This window comes from Anthonomus grandis, chromosome 3, assembly GCF_022605725.1.
Source record: "Anthonomus grandis grandis chromosome 3, icAntGran1.3, whole genome shotgun sequence".
NCBI lineage: Eukaryota > Metazoa > Arthropoda > Insecta > Coleoptera > Curculionidae > Anthonomus > Anthonomus grandis.
In genome coordinates, this window is record NC_065548.1 from 13,386,949 (window position 1) to 13,410,619 (window position 23,671).

At 30.2% G+C, this 23,671-nt stretch overlaps 1 protein-coding gene across 3 annotated transcripts in view; it reads right to left on the reverse strand.

Moving 5' to 3' along the window:
* Positions 1 to 23,671, reverse strand: part of LOC126734538 (uncharacterized) — a 303,120-nt gene that overhangs the window by 272,236 nt on the left and 7,213 nt on the right. The window contains exon 1 of one of the 3 annotated variants that reach the window (XM_050438218.1): positions 21,739 to 22,020. The exons of 1 other annotated variant lie outside the window; for it this stretch is intronic. The gene's annotated coding sequence lies outside the window, so the exon portion shown is untranslated. Of the gene's footprint in view, positions 1 to 2,006; positions 2,157 to 21,738; positions 22,021 to 23,671 lie in introns of those variants that run through there. One more of the 3 variants, XM_050438217.1, reaches the window with a different exon arrangement.

Below are 23,671 nucleotides of genomic sequence, written 5' to 3' on the forward strand. Positions count from 1 at the left end.
TGGAAGCGATCGATCATTCCTGCTTCCACTGCCTAAGGTCGCCTGGCAGGAAAACCTAAGTGATCTGCGACCCAACAACAATGCCATCTTCGATATGCCTGTCGAAGGTTTCTGAGAGGGATTTAGAGGGACAAATAAATCTGCGTGTAAATAAACGATTACTTTTTTTTTCAATCTGGTTTTAGAAAGGGTCACAGTTGCGAAACTGCCCTATTGAATGCAGCCGATGGTATTTTAATCGAAGACCTTCAAGAAGATATATCGCGAGTTGTTGATCATTTTACTTGTGTTTAATGACAATTCCTGTTGACTTATTGATAATTACTTGGCTAGTAGATAGCAGCTGGTCAAGGTGAATGGTTTTCAGTCCGAATACATAAAATATTGAACAGGGTGTGCTGCAGGGATATATCTATTTATCTGTATTCTTTTGTCCTTAAACATCCCAATTAACTTCAAAGCCCAAAATTATCACAGTGCGTCAGTATATAAACGATACACAAATATATTTTTCATTCAAATCTGAAGACGTAGTTGAAAAATATAACAAAATAAATAGTGATCTTCATTTTCTATTTAACAATTTTTTAAACCATTGACTGAAATTAAATTCAAAGAAATATTAAGACTTACTGCTTGGACCGAAGGCTGTTATAGAAAGATTATTGGAACTCGGGATTATTACTTCATACCGATCTTAGGTTCTAATATTTCTCTAAGCACATAAGTTATTGTATAAAAAACAACTATTTCAACCTCAAGTGCGTATGTGAGTGTTTAGCAGAGATAGAAGAAAAGTGGATGCAACTAACTATTGTGTTCATTTAATTTGTAGACCAAGAAAATATGACAGAGGAGTAAAAGCAAAATTGAGAGAAATAAGCTGGGTGGATATGCGTGATGCGAAGATTACTTCATAGTCTAATTCTGTTTTAAAAAATGTAATTCAAAAAACTTGTATCGTATCTTAAGGTTAGATATGATACACGTAAGTTAGATTTAAGCGACAACAATAATATTTCCCTTCCTGAACGCTTATTTTCTCACCAGATTTCTTAATATTACAACAAAGTTTTAGCGGAACCTAAGACTTTATATGCTTCGGAGTTAAAATTTATAGCAAACTAAAAGAATAATTTAATCATTTATCTAATTTCCCATTGGCTTACCACCAAACCCAAAATCCGACAGTTTATTTACAATGTATTTATTGTTTAACTGTATTTTCTTGAACATATTACTATACTAGTATACAAAGTTGATAATTACAACTTTTATAAATTTTTCCCAAAAATAAAAAAACCATGTCCTATGAGTGCTTGCACACATATCAATGTTCAAGAGTCTAATTGGTCCTTTTCTTGGAATTTGGACTTATACTGAGGTTTTTTTAATACAAATTAGTTTTGCACAAATTTTTTAAAAATCCCGTTGTAAAAATTTATATTTTGATATTTTTGTATATTAGTCTTAAAGATTCTGTCTTGATTTTTGAATAGTTATCTCGACTAAGGGTTTTGAGTTGTTTGATGGCTTGATAAATCGTTAACTCAATTAATTCGTTGTTGATCGTTATTCAAAAAAATGCATTTTTTCAGGTAGGTTATTTTTTTTTTTTAAATAGCAACTAAAAACTGAAACTCACGTCTAATTATTTCTTCATGTGCTAATTTGTTAAATTAAAAATTAGCACATGAAGAAATAATTAGACTTTAGACTCTTTTTGTTTTTAAGTAATATACATACAATAGTTTATTTGCTTAGTTCTATGGTGCATTAGCTGATTACACCTTATGTACGACGCATCTCACTCGTTTGGTCAAAATCTCAATGTAAGAGTTTTCAAAAGTATAGCAGTGATTTTTTGAAAATTTTAAAGAAAAAATTTAAGCCCCGGTAAAATTGCCAAAAAAAGGCCCTTATTGGTTTAAATATTTAAAAAAAACTTATCTCTGCTTTACCTATAGTAAAAAATAAAATTTTCAAAAAAAAATAGTAATCCCTACCTATCGAAAAATCAGTATAGTCAATATCCAACTAAGCCACTTATACGAAATAAAATCACAACCGCCACGAATTCAAAAAAAAAATCACTTTCGACCGTATCAAGCCAACGAAGAATCACTTCGAGTAGACTCCAACACTTACTGAATTTAACGTGGATGACTTCTTCATAGGCCAGGCTACGTATATTCTAGAGATATCTTCAATAAGGGGTCACAAATGCCAAGGCAACGAGGTTAGTTCTCTAGAGACATCGGCGACAAGGCCGAAATATCGTTTCCATTGACGTATATGGATTATTTGATTGGGAGTAATTTGTATGTAGATTTTGTTTTTTGTTGTTTTGGCTTGTTTAATTTATTCTTGGGTAGTGTGGTAAATATTAAATATATGTTAATTGTCACTAAAATAGTTGTTATTATATCTAGGTTAAACAATCAGTATATTCCCGTTGTATAATCCATATCATCCAGTTTATAATACAAAACTGGTTATGGAAAAGTTTATTCTGCAGTTTTATGTATAGCGCATTCACAATGAAAAGAACAGATTCAATTAAAATTCAGTTATTTTTTTATATTATTTTGCAATAAAATTTTGTTGTACAGGGTATCTTAAGTTGAAACTATGGCATCAACATTAATTTTTTTTAATAGAACACCCTGTATATCATGACATTTTACAATTCTACGATATATTCTAAATACTTTTTGTATAGCATGCCATACGCCTAAAGTCAGCGGTTTGTCAAATTTCATGTAATAAATTAATGAAACATACGACATTAAAAAATAAAAATTAATACAATATTTACTGCAACTGATGTTCAATTTGTTGTCCATTTATTTCAATGCATTTCTGAAGTCGGTAAATAATATGCAGTTCCAATCTAATTTCTTGTCGAATTCTTTGCTTTGAATCATCAACATTATTTGATCTATTCACTTAAATTTTGGACTCCAAATAGCCCCTTAAGAAAAAATCTGATGGGCTTAGATCCGGCGACCTTGGTGGCCATTCAATCGGTCCTTTTCGTCCAAACTATCTATTAGGAAAAGTTGCATCAAGAAATTGTCGAACGGTGATGGCAAAGTGAGGAGGATTTGTTGAAATCATATCTCGTTACTAGGTATGTCAGCCTCTTGGGGATCAGGGAATAAAACAACTAAAGTAGGGATAAGGTTAGAAGCTGTGTAGTCCATAGCTGTGTAAGTCCATGTAGCTCTCTTTTTATGTACTGACTCGGTATACAGAATCAACCATCATGAGTATTTCAATTCGTTGTTTCTCAGATAAATGCATTTTATTAAAAAATGCTGCGTGAAATGACAACTAATATAACAATTATACTCACAAATGCATGACAAATCGTTATCAACAATGACAATCGTTTTTAAAAAATCACATAAAAAATTAATTTTGGCGTCATAGTTTCTACTTGAGTAAACCTGTAACCAAAACTTTTATTGCAAAAGACGCAGTGAATCAAATGAACAACAAATTTAGCATTAGTTGCTATAAATCTAAAATAATTTTTTATGTTTTAATTACATATATTTCGTTAGCTTGTTAGGTCATATTTGACAAACCATTGACCTTAGGCATATGGTTTGCTATACAAAAAGTATTCAGAATATATCAAAGAATTGTAAAACGTCGTAATATACAGGGTGTTCTATTTTAAAAAAAACACGCAAGTGACAATACCAATCGATGTGTCTAAACAATAAAAGATGAAAAAAATACGTGAATTTTAAATGAATTTTTTTCTTTGATCGGAAATGACTTAATCTGACGTAATATTAAAGATAATAAGAAAATCACCCCAATGTAATATGGGAAATTCAAATACTTCACCAAACGTTGAAACAAGGGCAATATTCTGTAAATATATAATACATTTTGGTATATACGCATTAAAGAAGCTAATGATCAAAAAACCGAAAGGCTTCCCTATAGCTGGCTCTATAGTGTAGACCCTTCACAATCCTAAGAGCCTTTCTCTTTCTTTCATATCCCTATGCTAGCAGAGCATATGCAGTGGGTTGAAAACTTCAAAATATGCCAACTTTTCATCTGCTGAAGCACAACCAGATAAGGAATAGCATAAAGAGCTGAACTCTTGTATTTGACAAATGGAATTTTCTTTACCCATACATGTAAAGACAACCTTATTTGTCTTTTTATTATGCAGAAGTAACCTATTTGAATAAAACGAATTATGATTATTTGCCTGTACTGACTTTGGTTGGGACATTCTACCCTATAGGGACCCATCTTTACAATACCTGACACAGCTATTGTAAAGTCATTTGCGAAGGTAAGTTTTGCGACTTGGTTCAGTAAATGATACTTATAGTTTATTTGTATATACCTAACTATGATTTTTGTGCACACTCTACAATTAGTGTAAAAAATTGTATGTAATATTTTTGAGTAATATAAGTATTTAAAAAAAAAAATTTCCTTATTTCTGGTATTTACAGAATGGGTATTTATGTTGGTTATAATTTTTATTTTAAAATATGAAGCAATTAATTTTATTAAAAGATATACTACTTAGCCACTGGATTTCATTAATTCTATGTGAAACTCTATCATATTTTTCTAAGTTAACTATAAAACGGCGACATCTCTAAAACAACTATACAATGTTGTACTTAAGCCTTTTGTATTAGATTTTTAACATGCCCATGAAAAATTAATTTACAATTAATAAAAAAGTCCTAAATTACGAGCAGATTGACAAATTTCCAGCTTTTTGCCATTTTGTACATTTATTTTATTAAATATATTTTTATTCTTGTGACGACCGAAAAAGATAAGCTTTGATTTAGCAGTTAAGCAGAGTTAAGTTTTAGTGCATCATGCTCTTGTGAAATATTAGTTATATTTTGAAGATTTCTGTTTATGCTATCTGATAATTCTGATAATTTATGCTGCTTGTAGTATTATAAGTGTTGATCTACACTGAGTAACTCATGCTGAGGTAAAATAAGATGTTTAACTTGGTGGAACTTAAATACTTTAGAAAAGTTGGACAAAATGGTGATTGGGTCAATAATATATATTAAATATAAATTGAACCCCAAGACCGAACCTTGGGGAATACCAATATTGTGTATACCTTAGTCTGAAGAAGCTTCTTCAACCCTATCCAAGCATATCCTATTTTGCAAATATGACTAGAATTAATATGCTTTTTGAAGCAAAACGATTAACAGCATATGTCTGCAAGATCCAAAGTTATCAATATATTATTTTTTTGTTCCTGATTGGCACTATTTCATAGTATTTTTATAGTATTTCTCTTGTTCCTCTTTGCGATAAAAGTCATGTCATTATCGCACTGTCTTACCGCCGATAACTATAACGCCTTGCCAACCATCCAGGGCTTTACTAACTACAAGATGCCTCCTTGGTTAAAGGCATATAAGTCAAACAACACATGACAGTTAAATAAATGTTTATTTCTGGTTTACACCAGATGTACATTTTTGGTTGAACTTCAATAATAAATATCGGATAAAATGTCCACATGATTGAGGAATTTAATATAAAGTTTATGTTATTCATGCTCAAGAAGGTTACATGTTAATTATATACAATTTTTTAACGTTTGGTATATTGTATACCATTTAAAGACTTTTACAGAATGCGTTTAACAAAATCTCCGCTGAGCTGCTAACGTTGGAGTTTTTAGTTACAGAAAAGCAGTATAAAATCTTTATTTTAAACGTTAAATCATTATTGATATGGAATTTAGAAGAAAGGTATGGGGTCTAGGCACTCTACCGATAAACTTTACAGGGTGATTCTCCAATAAAAAATTTGAATTTGTTTTTTATGAATGTATGTCCTAACTGTATTACTTTTGAATCTACAGGGCGTAAAAAATCTAAACAAAAAGTGCATCAGGAGAGATTATTTAAGTAAAAAAAAAAAATTCCAGTGGCGTCCGTTAGGGGTTTGTTGTAAATATTTTTTAATAAAAAACACAGTATGCCACAGCATTTTTCTGAAATACTTTTTACTTTTTAAATCCCTCTTTCATTTTTAACCAATTTGTATTATTGAGTTTTTTATTTGATGCACTTTTATTACGCAAAAGCCAAAAGCCACAGGGAATGGACAGCCAATTTCTTGATTGGCTAAGGCGCGGCGTGGTATAATTATTGTGTTTCTTACACGTTAATGCATTTCCTATATTTCTTTTTTTCTTATATCTTTTCTTATCTCTTTACTTTTTTCTATATTTCTCTGTCTATGATTTTCCATTATTACACTATAAGATATATACGTATGCGAAAGGTATATTATATGCTACACAGTGGCATATGTGTGATATCGGGGTCATTTCATCAAGTTTAAAAGCTAGAAATGTAAGTCCTTTAAGTGTTTCAATTCGAATTTTCCTAATTTTTTTAAATGCCGAAATTTTCTCTCTTTTGTTAACAGTATAGGATATAGGTATATTCTACAGTTTAATAAATATTCTTTGACCATATATGGTTGATTAATACACCAAAACCAAAAATGTACTAAAAAATCGTTGAATAAACATATATTTAATGAAAATAATATATGATGTGCTCTCAATAAGGTAGACCGAGGTTTCTATGTCTAATAACACTTTCCACAGTTGAGTCCACGCAGTCAAAACGTAGGATTCCCGAATACTTCTGCCTTCTCGATGATCTGTCGTAGGTTCATAGTATGTTTTTTGAACCCTTTTCTGGTTACACATCCAGCTTGTTCTAAGAAATTTTTGAGTTAGTAGGATTATACGGGTTAGTAGGATTATACGCATAACTTTGCTTGGATGGGATATCAGCGCGATGTATTGTAGTTGCTACATTTTTGACCATTTTATATGCAGAGGAGTGAAAGTGGATGAAATCCAGTCGCTTCGCCATGGTCCACTTTTCCAGATCCTATTGCAAATCCTTCATAATAGAATTAACATTACCACTTGGAGGAAACGGTTCCATAATTTCTGCACTCACATTATTTAAAACTGAATTCTAATTGTTTATTAAGTAACTAATGGCTTGCTATACTTCTGCTTTTGGTACATGATGTATTGACTTTTCCCTCTTTGTTCTCTTCTACTTTTTTGGTTTAAATTCTCTTGTAATTTATTTAATGTATAGGAAGATATATCGGGTTTCATTGGTGTTAGCTCTGCTTCCGATCCATTCGCATATTTGTTCTATGTGGTGATTTTTATTCCATCTACATACTTGTTGCACTTCTCTACATAGTCTCATATATTATTATTCGATTCTTCATTCTTGTGTATTTGTGCCTGGTTTTCTGAAAGTCTTCCTCTCTTCTATTACATTCCAAGTTTCGTCGGTCCTCCGGTTTTTCATTTTTTACTTTCGTTTTGCTTTGTTGTCTCACTTGTTCCTTAGTAATTAATAGAGTTGTTTTGAGGCTTAGCCATATTTCTTGTAGATTTGACTCTCTTGAGATATCTCAATCTGTTATTAGGTTTTCCTCCAATTTTTGTTTAAATTGTTTCATGTTCCCTGGTTCTAACAAGGAATTTATTTGTTCTCTGTTCTTTGTTTTTATATGAATTCTGACTTAAGCTAGCAGATGTTTGTGGTCAGTTCCACATTCTTCCGTGACTCTTAGAGACTCAACAAACTACAATAAATTTATTATTTATTTTAATTTTAATTGTATTATAAGAACATATGCCATTCTGAAGGATAGGTCTGAAATTTTCCATTGGATGGATAACCCTAAGTTTATCTACAAGCGAAACACAATTTCTATTTGAATTTAGAGAGTAATCCAAAAATAAATGATATATCCCTATCTCAACCTGACAAAACTTAAGAGAATATTAATTAAAGGATGTTTTCCGTAAGTAATTGTGCAAGCTATACGAGAAAAACACAATTTTCAGACAACAATCCTAAAAACCAAAAATATTATTTATTATTTTCAAGTCGAAAATTTATCGCAGATAAACGGGTAAATATTATTATATTAACTTACGCTAATAACCTGGACCACCAAGTTAGCAGTTTTTTCTTCATATCAAAGTTAACAAACCATATCAAAATACTTTTAAAAAATCGCATATTTCGCAACCATTTGTTTATCGGGTCGCGCTAATACTGACCATATATTTTGGGGTTATTTAGATAAGGTACGCGGCAACAGGATTAAAAAAAAACACACACGAAACTTTAAGTTGATTTGCAACATTTTTAAGAAATTCATCAACGAGATTTGACAAGTAGAATCTTAAAAAAACTTTCTCATTTTATTTCTCGTATTGTGTCTAGAGTTTCTGAAAATTGAAAAAGGAAATTTCTGGCAGAATGTATTCCAATTTTTGATTAATTCAATTATTATTTTGATCTTTACTTTTCTAATATTGATAAAAAGAATCCCTACTTAAACCATAAGAAACCATTCTCGATTTACCGAAATTGAAAAAAAAAATTGCTTCCTACTGACTTGTGTTTATGGAAGTACCTGAAGCTGAGATTTTTCTTGCCCTTAACAACCCCCATAAATCACCAGTCCTCGGGGTAAACCCAGCCAATAGTAAAAAATACTGGTGTCATACAGATACGTATTATTAAAATATTTTTGTGAATTTACCTTGCACTAATGGTTTTTTAATGATGTCCTTTTAATATATATGAACAGAAAAACAAATTTTTTTTTGAATTTTTTTACATTTTTGTATGCATAGAGAAATATATATTATTCTGCTAAAAAAATATAAATAAATGGTTTGTATATGGAAATGCTTAACGTTTTATTAAAACTAGTAAAGTAGGAGTCAAATTAAGTTGTTAAGTTATATGTCCACTTAATAAATGATACTTTAATGGATTGAATATAGTTTATTAAGAATTATAGATAGTATGTGTAAGTAATATAGTAAAGGAATATACTAAAAATAGGTTACGACACGTACAAATACAAATAGTTTTTAAGGTTTTAAGGAATTTTCTGCATATAAAAGAAAGAAACTCAAATGATATAACAGTACTCACACAGAGGTATTGAGAAACACACATACCTACATACATTGCACGTTCACTGAACAATTTCGGAATGGTTTAAATTCTATAAACGTTGGCATAATAACTGAACAAATTTAATTGGCATTTTATAGATTCAAGTACACGACATTTTTGTTTTTATATGTCCCACTTACTAGAAAGAAAAAATTAAAATATGTCGTTTTTAAGGTTTTTATTGGCAAGTCTTGGGATCGGACGATATACAAAAGATAATTGAAAAGGCAAAGAAATGAAAGAAATATTTAATAAGAGCATAAATCATCGGTTAAAATGAAAAATTATCTGTATACACACCTGACACTGAGATACGGAAATAATGAAAGATTTTTTAAGATCTTTTCATCCAGTTCGGAGGACCAAAAAAGCTTTTCCAATTAATGAACGAATTTAATGAGTTATTTATCTGTAAAGGAGTGTGATACGACTATAGTTGTTACATGACATTCTATTTCTCTTTTTATGTATTGGTATAGTAACTCCTTCTTTCCAGTTATCAGGATCATTTCCTACTCCCATATTTTTTGTATCATCTGATGTATGGTATCTGTTTCTGTCGACCCTTATTTAGGCATTCCGGAGGGACGCCATCTCATTCTGCTGCTTTATTTTTTTTTAGCTTTTTAATAGCTTGACCTGGGCTGGGATTCTAAAATTTTTACTCATATAACTGATTACTCGATATAACTGATTCTAAATAAAATTTTCAGTCGTGAGTGTCTTGCAGATTGCCTATTTTTTAACGATTTGTCGACGACACGCTTGGGTATATCGTATACACCATCAGACGATATAGCTTCTTCCTTTTTTAATACGTGCATAATGTGACAGCATCCTTTTTTAAACGTATTTGTTTCATTTATTGTTTACTAATAGTCATACCACGTTTTCATTAGATATCAAGAAGCTTTCTTAAACACAACAACTAATAGATTTAATTCGACCCTATTTTCTACAACCTTCTGTTAATAGAGGCAGAGGAAGTAGAGTTATCATTGAATGGGCAGTTTTAGTATGTCAAGATTTTATGCCACAGATTATTACCAAAGAAGCATTGGACCAGATTTTAAATTTGAAATTAACGAAACTACTGCAAGTCTTTTAATCCATAAAATTACTGAAATTATTGACAATCACCTTGCTGACCGATTAATTTTTCAAATATAAGAGATGAGAGAAATTAATAAATTAACATTTATAGAGAGATCCAATTTCCCTGGTGTTATAGGTCCTATTGATTGCACCCATGTTGCCATATTAAAAGCAAAATTGGATCAACACAACAAGTTTTTGTGATTTTCTATGAATTGAATTATTATTTTCCAATGGATAGTGGTGGTTTTAAACGATTTTTTTTTATTTTAAAGAAATAATATAGTTATAGGCATATATTTAAATAAAAAACACGAAGGCGAAAAAAATTAACCAAATAAATAAAAATTCTTAGTGTTTACTGTTTATTAATAGAAAAGACAATTGACGTTTCCATCTGTCAAATATTAGGGAAAAAAACAAATATATACCAAGAAACCTAAATTAAATCAAATAAAACGAGTTTAGCCGACGATAGAAATTTAGAATCACCCTTGTCGTCACGACTGAGTCGCGATCGAATTCGAAGTCGTGATCGTATTGAGATCGAGTCGTGATTTTAGAATCCCAGCCCTGTTTCTTCTCTGGATGATGGGTTAACTCAGATTTCAGTGATATATAGTTTATCCTCTTCATATGTCGCTTCTTCTATATTTATTAGTTTGGTAAATTATTCTTTCCAGTTTCCAAGCATTGTAGAGGTTCTTGGGCGAAATCCTTATTTATGTATGTTCACTTATTTGTGAGTTTTCTTGTGTTCCATCTCTTTGCACGTCATCTAGTCATTATTATATTATTAGCCATTATTTTTTTTAGTAAATTTTCGCATTTTGTTTCTTAGATTATTGAACCTATTTCACTCTCATCCGATGGATTTTGTAACATCTTGATTATTAATTGTTATTTTTAATTAAGTTATTTTTAACTTTTTAAGAAGAATTCCCTCTTCTTTCTCTCTCACTTTCCAACCCAAAATAATTCTCTTGAGATAGAAAAAAGAGAAACCTAGCAGGTAAGCCTAAAATATACTGGTGAAGAAAAAGACAGGCAAGCTGATAAGGTTATCAGATATATACCGACGTAACATATAATGTAGATAGCAGTACTCAAATAATGATTAAGGGGATTTTCCTTCACTTAAAAAATCAATCAGAAAATCACTCCACTTGGAATAAAAAATGAGTTTTAATTCCCTCCTAATTTTGCAAATTGAAAAGTTTTTAAAAGTTTATGCCACCTTTTGACTCAAGCTGAATTCTCTCAGGTAGAAGGAGGAGAGTCCTAGTAGATAGGCCTAGAAAACATTGATGAAAAAAAAGACAAGAACGCTGATAAGATTACTAGAAACAGACAGGAGCTGCATATGAAGTAGATAGCACCAGGCAAATAATGAATGAAGAAATTTTCCTGCACTGAAGAAACCAATCAGAATCTCACTCCACTTGGAACAAAAATTAAGTTTTAGTTTTTCTCCACTTTCCTACATCAAAAATTTTATGCCAGTTACTATACCAAAATGAACTCACTTGAGTAGAAGCAAGAGAGTCCTATAGCAGGTAAGTCTAGAATACATTACAGTGTTAACCCTAATTTAATTTTTTTTTTGCAATTTTAACATTAATTCAGTATTTACCTAAATTTATTTATGTTCCAGTCTTTGTCCAGACAGTAAAAATCAATAAAAAATGCATATAAAATAAACTGGGAAGGTTCAGTCTTACTATGGTCAACTCACTCTGAAGTATGATAGGTAATAACAAATTGATGTTTCTTATATGTAATTTGTCAATAAACTTTAAAAGGAAAACTTAATTTTCAGATAATCCAGAGAGTAATAGAGAAATGAGATGTGTTTTTTTATACAATATAAAAAAATGTATGAGAAAAGCCAAATTCTAAGACCATCCAAGCAGTTTTTTATTAAATTAAAGGCTTAATATTATTTTCTATATCATCATCTCAGTCTCGAGTATCATAAATAATAGTAACAAAAAATCATGTTTTTTGGTACGTAATTGTCTTAAACTACAAAGAAAATACAATTACCAGATGATCGAGAGAGTAATAGAATGATAAAAAATTAGAAGCGAATATAGAAGAGATATAGATTTATGTATTTATTCATATATGGTACAATCCACTTTTTTAATAAATCGTACTACAATCACTATTCAGGATGCAATAAAATGAAATATTATAATTTAACATATAACTAAGAAGACAATCAGGTAATAAAATCTGAAATCTAATTGCAGTTATTACTAATAATGACGTCACAATCAAACTTTTTTTTTAAATTTTACTTAGCCGCTCATCTTAAAAATATGCATCTCATGATGATCATAAAGACTGCGTTTGCAGATCTTATCAAACGGGTCAAAGCGTATTTTTTGTCACAGTTAGTTGGACGAAAGTGTACAAAAAGAAACTAGTATGTCCATTTTGTGGAACATTACAATTAAAAGGTATATAAATTAATAATTCACGATACTTAATGTGACCATATGCAAAAAATAAATATCAGTCATCTGCTTCCTTTCAAACCATGTTGACAGACGCAAAACTTGCAAAATATTATCATATTTATTTTCAAATTTATTTCCCTGGTATAGCCACAACCCTCCTGTGAACTCTCTCAATTTTCTTAAACGCCATAATATGGAAACCACATCACAAAGCAGTATTCCAATACTAAGGGAACAGCACAGCTTTAAAAAGATTCTCACTGTCAATATGAATCACTGTGAATATGAGTGTTAAAATTTAACTTGGTGTCAAATATTCTAATTTTAGTGCATAGTGCACAGAAATAATGTGTAATCAAAGGTAAGTGGTGCCATATATCTAGTAAACTACATTTTAAAGCATTGATTTATGTTGTTGATGTGGATACGCTATTTATATTGCACCAATGGCAAACCCTGCCAGGTTCTTCCTGGAGACTGCGGGAATCATCAGCAAAAATAATAGATCGGAAGACTTATATGTCAATATCAAACATCAAGTTACTGCAGTGTCTTATACAGGCAGCAAGATAGGCACTAGAAAAAGGAATAAAAATACAATTGGTCAGCAATAAGAGGCTTGAGGTACTCAGGAAAGTACTTGAAATTAAATAAGTTATGAAGCATAAACTTGAAACATCCAGGTTGCAGATATAACCTCCTTATCTTAGCTCATTACCATGCCCTAAGTCTTTTGACTAATAATTATTTAGTCTAATAATTATGCAACTCATTCAGAGACTATCCACACTAAACTTTTCTCATCTTACGCATTATGATTATTGGCCTAGTCTAGGATTACCTCTGAAGCAAGATCTTTTAAAAAATTCAAGTTATATGACTAGAAACAGGTTCATTTCAAACAAGAAACAGGTTCATGGATGTGGTCCAAAATACGTTGTCTTGGAGTAAGGATTCTTGCATCACATCCAACATTTAAAGAAAAGTAGTTCTAGATCTTGAAAAGTTAGACCTTAAACTGACTTAACTCGACTTTATTCCATCACTACATCAGAAGCTATGAAGAAAATAAATTAACTACCTGTATGGCTGTGCTATATGTATGTATGTAACTATATTAGGCTTTTGGATAAATTAAATTGGTTTCTTGGCTCAAACAGATCTCAGCCTGTATGAGTCACTGGTAATGGTACATTCGGGCTGCAGTCTGATTTTCGGACTTTAAAAATTGGTTTTCTACAAGGCTCGATAATGGGGCCATTGTTATTTTTAATTTATGTTTTAATAGATCAGTTCTAAACTCTAAAACACAGCAATATGCTGATGACTCACAAATATATATCCTATTTTTATAGTCGGATATGCAAGATATCAACACTTACTTTAATTCTAATATTGAGAGCATTGTGTCATTTTGCAGAGATTACAATTTAAAAATAAGTTCGGCCAAAAGCTTGGAAATCATTTTTGGAAAGAATAATTCAAACCAAATATTAAAAGTAATTTCACTATTAAAGTAAATAAAAGCATGATTTTTTCTGACAGTGAAACTAAAATTTTAGGTATAATATTTGATTCTCAACTTTCAGTTGAAAATCATATAATAAACTAAATAAAAATAGCGTAAAAAACGTATATATATATTAAAACACATATTACCTAATAGAACATAAGTACTACTTGTGTAACCATCTTATCCTTCCTTTACCTAATTACAACGATTTATTTTCTTCTGACTGTTTAACTTTTAGTATTTTTAAAAAAATTCAAAAACTATAAAACAGTTGTATGAGATTTTCTTTGAATAAACCTTTACGCTATTATAAATTTAAATATATTATGCATGATCTTTTAACTTATCAGGGTTATAGTATCTTTATCGCACTGAGTTTTTAAGTTTTTTGCAAATTAAAGTTAGTTACAGCGTTGTCTTTAATTTTTATTGCTTATAATTGATTTGTATTGTGTTCATGCTGACTCGCTAAATTTGATAAATTGACATTTAAATGATAATACTTATTACTTAATAGAACTGCTGTTGGGGTCCTCTTCTTCACGGTTTTTTTCCCTGCCATTCCCTTGCCTTTATTCTTTTAGTTTTTATTTAATTAGTTAGTTAATTAATATATTTCTTTTTGTTGTTATTTTGACCAGTTATTTTAAAAACTTGGTGAATCGTCTCTAAGGATGTAGGTATAAGACGTTAACGCAGATATAATTTTTGCTAAGTACATTTAAGCTAAATGTGCGGTGGTATTCTTGCAAAGCATTAAATAACTATTAGATTATTCTGTTGTAAAAATTACCGGCTAAAACTGGATATTGTCCTATTTAAATATGATGACGATAATTAACAAAAAGCAATTTACTAACCTGCTCCCTATTTCACTAAAAATAATAAATAATGCATAATAAGCCTCAGGTTTTTCAAAAAATAAAAAAAGGCCGAATACATGACACGTATTTTACGTACTATGTATTCAATTTAACCACATATTACGGCATTTACCTCAGACTCGGTGTAACAATTGAAGGTCGCGGTATTATCAAAAACGAAAAAAAAAATATATGAAAAATTGCGTGAATACCCCCGTTCGATGATAAATAGGAAATGCATATTATTATTCGGCGACATGTGCCATGATATATGGTCAAAAAAAGTTTATTTTTAAAACTTCCATTGTTAGTGGTTTTAAAATGTGGTGGTTTTAATGATCGGATAATAATCAAGGAACGTCAAATTAAACATGGTTAATTATAATGAATAGACACCATCAAAAATCGTTTAAAGTAAAACGCAATAAGTAATTATAAAATGATTTTTAAAATAATAGTTGTTATAACTACTGCGTTACGATTTTCTAGGATTTTTAGTCTGAAACGGATATTTAAAAATGGGAATTACCGTGATGATAGGAGCGCTGAACATGAACCTTCTATTTTTCGGATACCTCCGACTATCCTTATTTTATACATCACAAAATATAGGATTATATTGGGCTATGAGCAGAAATGTAAAAATCAAAGCACACAAGTGAAAATTTACAAAAATGCAATTTTTGACAATTTTTTTGAGCTTCAAATTAGCCTCCAAGAATGGCATAATTTGGGTAGTAAGAGAGTTACGACCTTGCATAAGGTCTTATTAAATTTACAAAAATGAGTGTATACAGAGTGTTCCGAAATTACATCGCAATATTTTACTAGCCGCATCTTTGTCTAAAAATAAGACAAAAACTTCATATACAGGAATCTTGAAAAGTGAATTGTTTTATAATTCCTATTGAAGATTGTTTTTTTGTTAATATTTTCGAAACTCCTGGTAACTTCCCCCATGATTTATTAATAGTTATTATTTTTTATTATTTTAAAGTCTCTTCTTTAATCTTCCTCCTATTGCTTCTATTCAACTCGCTCTAAAATATTAAAACAAATCTTCTGGTCTAACAATTCATATAAATACTTTTACAACAAATAATAATCTCTTTTGTACCATCTTGGATTAGTTCTGCATTAACTTATTAATCAGGAAAAGACTTCTCTGCATTTAGGTTACTTTGCACAAAAGTTGATTGAAATAGCATTGGTAGTTCCTCAGTAGTTCCTTTAGTTTTCTTCATATAAAGCTACCAAGGGATTGAAAATCTCTTCAAGAAACTTTAGGACTTTATTTAAATGGTATACTCATGAATATGCAAACATTGTATTTGTTACGGTTTTACCTGAAATGTGATTCTGTTCAAGTAATGCATTCAGTTGAAGTAAATCAGTTAAATTATGAAGTTGTCTTTAATCTTTTATTAGAAAAATATGAGAATAAAAAATGTATTATTCAAAGCCATATAAAAAGTTTATATGTGTTGCCAGAGTTGGGCAAAAATGTACTAAGAGATCTGGAAAATCTTGCAGACAATATTCAATAAAATCTGCGGATTCTTAAAAGTCTTAAGCAATTTGTAGATAATTGGTATACATTGTTATTTTATATGTTTAGTAGTACATTGGACATAATTTTAGGACCTGATTGAAAATCATCCATAAAGATAACATCAGTTATAAGCATTTTTTGATTTTTTTAATTTTAACATGTTATACATAAAACAAATTTCTTAAGAAAATTAGTTTCATGTATAACAAAATTTAAATTTGCATACATTACACACTAATCAATACCAAGTATCTTTAAGTCAACCAGGTTCAAATGCTGAAAGAAATCATCAACATTTTCTCTCTGCAGATCTGGACAATAGGAAATACAAAAAAGGATGCTCTAGAGAATTATTGTGTAATGTATAAGGCTAATAAGCATCCTTTGTATCATTGTCGATCATTTTTAAATTTTCGTGAATAGCAAAGGAAAAGTGAAGTTCCAGGTGAAAGAGATTTGAAGGATTGGTAATAATTTTAAAGGCTCCAATTCTGATCAATCCAAACCATCTTTTTTGAGTACTAGTGAAATGAACTATTATTACTGCTCAGTTAGTAGTAATCTGGTAAATGGATTTCCATGGCTTCTTATGCTCCTACTGATTGGCTAAGTAATACTTCTATACCTGAAAGCTTCTACTTTACTCCTGACGCCATACAAGATAGATAGATAAAAAAAACATATTTCTATTATCAATAAGAATTCTTCTGGTCGGGATGATATTTCAAATAGGATATTTTTAAATTTGCCAGATCCCGCTTATAATGTCTTTGCAAACTCAATTAATTCCTCCATTCAGCATGAATATTTTCCACATCTACTTAAAAAGATCATTTCGATTTTCAAAGAAGGGACTTTTGAACCGGGAATTTCCATCCTATTGGAGACCTATTTCGCTTTTGCATTCCTTAATTGTGAATAAAAGCGTAGCATCCTTAATAAGTTTCAATATGATTTTCAAGAGTCTACAGGCACAAACGACGCCATCTTTGACGTGCTAGAAAAATTATATTTAAACCCTAATATACGTCTATCGTGTTCTGTGACATCGCTAAAGCTTTTGATAGTATAAGCCACAGTATTTTATTAAGGAAATTGAAGATTTATGGCTTTAGTGTCTCGATAATATGGATCAATTAAAATCAAGCCAATCCGAATTATCAAAAAGTCCGGAATATTAAATCATTGTAAAAATTGGTTTTAATTATTGTTAACTCTGATTTGGACCATTTAAATGTTTTTGAACTAATTAACTAAAGAAATTAGTGATTTTAGACTCTTGCATAGCTCTTTTTCATAGGCGGTTTCCTTTTAGCTTTGCAGATTCATTCAAAGGAAGATTATTATCTGTGGCCCACTGTCAAACAAAATTTAAATGTTTAATAGCATCTCGATTTTTAATTTTGTAAGCCAAAGTCATTTCCAGAATATCTTTGTCTGATTTATCATGTGTCTCGAATAAATTGTCTGCCTAAAGCCTCACCATCAATCCAATCTACACCCTCACCAACATCTACATCTTTACCTCCTTCATATATTCTGGAGCATTAAGGAAATCTCATCAAATGCTTCTGATACAAATGGTTGTAGATCTTACTTTAAATCATTTGAAGGAATTAAATCATCAGGATAATCTTCATCTGCTACGTCACTTTGAGTTAGCAAAGTTTTATCTTAGCATTTTTTAAAGCACTCGCTGACACTTTTTCTTTTTAAAACTTCACATCTCGCTACTTGAACATCAATGCGTTCTTCAGAATTCAGTGTGAAGCCCTCTCTTGTTTCTCCTCTATGGAAATAACCTATTTAATATACAACAACAAACAAACCTATGTATGACTTGTGTGCAATTTTTGCGTGACACTTTTAGTTCAAGGCTTCACAAAGACCGTAAAAGTATGGCTATGAAGAAGCAACAGAAGCCTCGGATCAAGCCAGATACACAAAGACGAATAACGCAAAGAACAAGTAAAGAACATATGAATATTGAAACATTGAACGGTACTTAGACCATATCAACTAAATGCAGTCATAAGAGCAAGGGTCGTACTGACATTGCAAATTCATATCCTTTCTATAGTGGCGATGGCCAAGATGTCCAGGCTTTCGGAACAGCTTTTGCACTCATAAAATCTCTGCTGAAATCAGCTTTAAGGTTTGAGCCACTTCAGGACAAGATATACTATATTAGGATAAAAGGCATTTTCTATAACTACTAACTTTTGTCGGTGCATGCACCAAGAGAAAATAAAGATGAGAGTATAAAAGATCTACTTTACCACACTTCGGAGAGCAAACTAGCCCAACTTCCCAAACAAGACATGACACTCATCCTGAGAGATTTCAATGCTAAAACTAAACGAGAAGAGACACTAAGATATAAATACAAATACAAATGCTTGATTTTGGCAATAATATTAAATACAATAAATCACTGATGATCAGTTCATATTTTGCCAAAAACGGACTACTTCTCGATTATGAAACCAAGCACACCAAGACTAGGCTTGGGCGAAGTATCCCTTTTTTAAAACTTAAAACTATAATTATTAATAAGACCTATGCAAGGTATACAACATTGCAACCCTGGAGGAAGGACCCTGACTTTCGACAAATTGGAACATACAGACGTACAGATCGACCAGAAGAGACAAATAGTCAAAGAGTGATGAATGAAAATATATACTATTATTATTTAATGATATTATTTGTATAAGACAACCAATACTTAAATACTAAACTATTCTAGAGGGTTTGTTGTTTAGTCAAAATTTTTTCTTCACATTTAAATGCAAATTTGCTTAGGCTAGAAACCTTGCTGTTCCCTGATAGATCGTTTCACAATATAATAGCTACGAAAGTAAATGGGCGCTGGAAGGATGCTGACCTGTGTCAAGGAATTACAAATGTATGTGCATTTCTTATTGCATTTCTTGTTCTTTGTCCACTTACAAATCCAGAAAATTTTTATCTTAGGTAATGAGGCTTTCTTCTGTACACGAAGGTGGCCATATAGTATTTTCTACAATTGATCATATTTAGGATTTTTTCTTTTAGATAAGAAGTAATTTGATGCTGATAGGGTATTTTAAATACAAATCTTATCCATGTATTTTGAACTTTCTGTATTGATTTTTTTAACCGCCAATTAAGAGGCTTATCATACGCCACAATCGAACAACTAAGATCTCATGTACAGCCTACGCAATGCTTCCAATGACAACGGTGTAAGAGTGGTAGATCTTGCAGCATCATATAGTTTGAACTTAAAGGTATACACAAAATGTCATGAGTATCTAATGATGGTATAATAAGGAACCGAATAGATCAGGTTATAATTGATGCAAGGCACAGACATAATAAACTAGCCGGAAGATGGTCAGGGAAGCAGATGCCGATTCAGATTATTTTCCCATCAAAGCCAAAATCAGAGTCAGAATATCTAAAGCAAAGAACCAGCGTACCAATCATCTTCCTCCTCAGAGAGATACAGTATCAGAGTAAGAGCATAGTATCAGAAAGAACTAGAGTGACGTATCAGAGAAATTACTAACACCACATACAATACTAATATGCATTGGAAGTTAATATCTGGAATAATTACAGACGTATCTAGGGAAGAGGGAAAAAGTCAGGTGACTAAGAACACGAAAGGTTCTCTTAGGAAAGATTCTATTAAGAGGGAGAAAGAGAGAATAACAGTCACTAGAAGGAGAGGGTTAATTTCACTAGAAGAAGAGGGAAAGAATAACACAAGTTAGTAAAAGTTACGTTCTACAAAACAGGATTCAGATCCAGGACCGACAATATCTTAAATAAGAAAAATGGCGATCTAATAACTGATAAAGTGGAATTACTTTCCATCAATTGCTTGATGAAGGAACTGGTGAAGAAGAGGTAGTACTGGAAAAAGCTGGCTACAAAACAACGCAAAATCCTTCCATCCTTCTAAAGAGGAAATTATAAAAGGAAAAAAGAAACTAAAAAACTATAAAACCTCCGGAACTGACCTAATCACAGCTGAACTTCTTAAATATATGGTGCCGATACTATCATAACACAGCTACCAACACTCCTATGGAAAAAAAGAGGATATCTGTTTAATCAATGTCTATATATTTCAACTATATATTTTCGTTTAAATATATAGACTCGATTAATATTAGATTTAGTGATTGGATATAAATGGTTAAATCATCTAACAAATTTTAATGGTATTAGGCAAATTAAAAACTTAATTTGTATATATAAAATTTTATAATCATTGTAATAAAAAAATTTATTGTAAAAAAATGCTAATTAACTATAAATTTTATAATGTTGACAAAAATATGATTATCTTAATGCGATTTTCTTTTTGTGGTTGTTGGTATTCTATGCATATAGTATTATTTTAAAAATTTTACATTAAATTACATTTATGTTTTCCTATGTAGGTACTACTTGTAGGCCAACAGGAAGAGATAAAGGCGTCTCGTCTTATTTAGAGCATATTTGGTTTTATTTGGTTTAATATTACAGAGGATCGTTTTATTATTATTTTGTTTGTATTTACGTCAATTTTGTCAATATTGCATTTTTTGTACTTTTTTGGGTTTCTACTCCATTTTATAATTAAACGGTAACTCAAGAATCAAGATTTCTTATTAATATTCTAATTATTTTATAGACACTTCTTGTGTGTAATGTATCATCCAGAGCCCATATTCAGAAAAATATAGAAAAGCTTCACTTGTTTATGAAAATATCTTCTAAAAATTCCAATTTTTTGTAATATCTATTTTATTGTATTTAATTAAATGATCATTATATTGGAATTTAATGGAATGACTGCGATTTTTTTAAATTTACCTATGTATTTAAACATGATACAATTCTTATAAAAAATTAAAATTTTAGTTTTTTGATTATTTGAAACGGTCATTTTATTTTACTATTATTTTTTAATTATTAATAAAATGATTTATTTTAAAATTACTTATGACCTACCACCCACGATTATTAGATGTTTTTGCCTCTAAAAAAGGAGCTAAAAATCATATATATAAATAGACCACAGGAAATCCAAATTATACGTCCTGTAAATAATCAAATTAAAAACGATTAGTAGTTGGCATAAATCACTCTAGAAAGTACCAATAACTCAATACCGTCAATGTAATTCATACGAATTAAATCCATATATAATATTTACCCAAGGTAATCCATGAAACGATTTATTATCTCAGCACTTATAAATATTATGGCTGTTCAAACAACCACTAGTACCAATTTTTCCTCATTAAAGACACTTTTAATCAATACCAACAAATATAATAATAACAATGTTTAACTCTCACTGATGCGGACACTATACATCAACGCGGAAGAAGGGCGACCGGTACCACCGAGCGAACGAAAACAAAAATAAAAAACAAAAAAATAAATAAATAAATAAAATAAAACAAAAAGCGATACTACTACGGTTGCACGGTGTAAGTCCGAAGGAAAAAGAAGTCGGTACTAGTTGGTACGAATAACGGTCAACTGAAAATGAGAATGGTTTAAGTATATTATGTCTTCGTGGTACTGGCTCGAAAGGAAGGTACCAGAGGTGTCAGACAGTCTACGGTTACTATATACTACTTTCTAATATTGGTATTGGTATATGGGGTATGCATGGGCTATGAATGATGATCTGATAAGTGGAAGTACCTTGACGTTTACTTTTAATAGTGGTTTAGGGTGAACTAAGACCGAAGATCACTGGAATAAGGTTAAGATGACCGTTAAGACTGAAACACTGAAGAAAAGAGATATGCTAATGCCAGTGCGTAGAGTGTAGAGACAGAATTTGATGTTCAATGTTTGAAATATTTGTTTCTTCACTATTGAATGTTAATACTATTTGAAATCCCTAAAAGCTTTGAAAAAAATACGTCAAAGATGAGATTTTAAAATACCTATAAATGACGAAAAATTATTTCTAATTCTTAAAAGGTAGTAAAAATGATTAGTGAAGTAAAATATAAGTGTTTAAAATAAATCGAATTTATATGTCAAATGCCTGAAATAAAATGAAAAGATGAAAATTAATAAATTCTGAAAAGTTAAATAATAGCTATAAATAAATAATAAAGTCTAATAGGAAATTAAACAAAAATATGTTAAATGGACTTAGAAGATTTGAATATAATAAAAAACTATTTCAACAATAATTTCAAATCCCTGAAAGACTTTAAAAGTGACGCCAAATACCTGGAGTAAATTAAAAATATTAACTATTTTAAATAATTGAAGAAAATGCAAAATTATTTTTATTACCTGAAAGCAAAAAATAATGACATCAAAGGGGTGTAATCAATTAAAAATTACGTACAATTTGTGGAATAAAATGGATAATTAATTTGATGTTTTCATTTATTATTTTTAATCCCTGAAGTACTTAAAAATTCCATATGAATAACTAAGAGACATTAAGATTGTAGTGAAAAACTAATAGTAAAATTAAGTAACTTACAATAAACATAAATATAAATACCTAGATGAAACCTAAAATTTCTGAAATAAAATTGCAAGTTAGTCCAAGGGTTGTTTGGTGGACGTATAAAATGACGTGCCTGGAATATACGTATATAAAAAATATGCATATATAATATTTTGTGCTTTTTTTTTAATTTTTAAAACTAATTCTAAATTTTATTTATTTATTTAGGTTTTCTATTATTAATAATAAGGTAAATAAAAAACATCAAATAACTCAAAATTTTAAAATGACTAAGATACATTTAATTAAATTATGTCTAATATCTAGAGGACATGAATGCTTAAAAATAAGTGAATTGTTTAACTGCTGGAAAAAATACAGTGTAGTTTGCAATGAATGTGTCAAAAATAAATGAATAAAATTAACAAATAAAACTTTGGATATAAAACTATCAAAGAGTTTCACATTAAATGACGTTCCTGGAACAAAATAAAACACATGCATAAATATATGAATATTTTGTGATCTCTTTTTTCAAAATTTCAAAAATTAAGTTAGGGCTCTGTAGCAATTTTAAGTTATTCGTTTGAATATTTAATTAATAATAACTTGGTAAACATTAAATATTCAAGAAGTAAAAAATTTTAAAACATGAAAAATC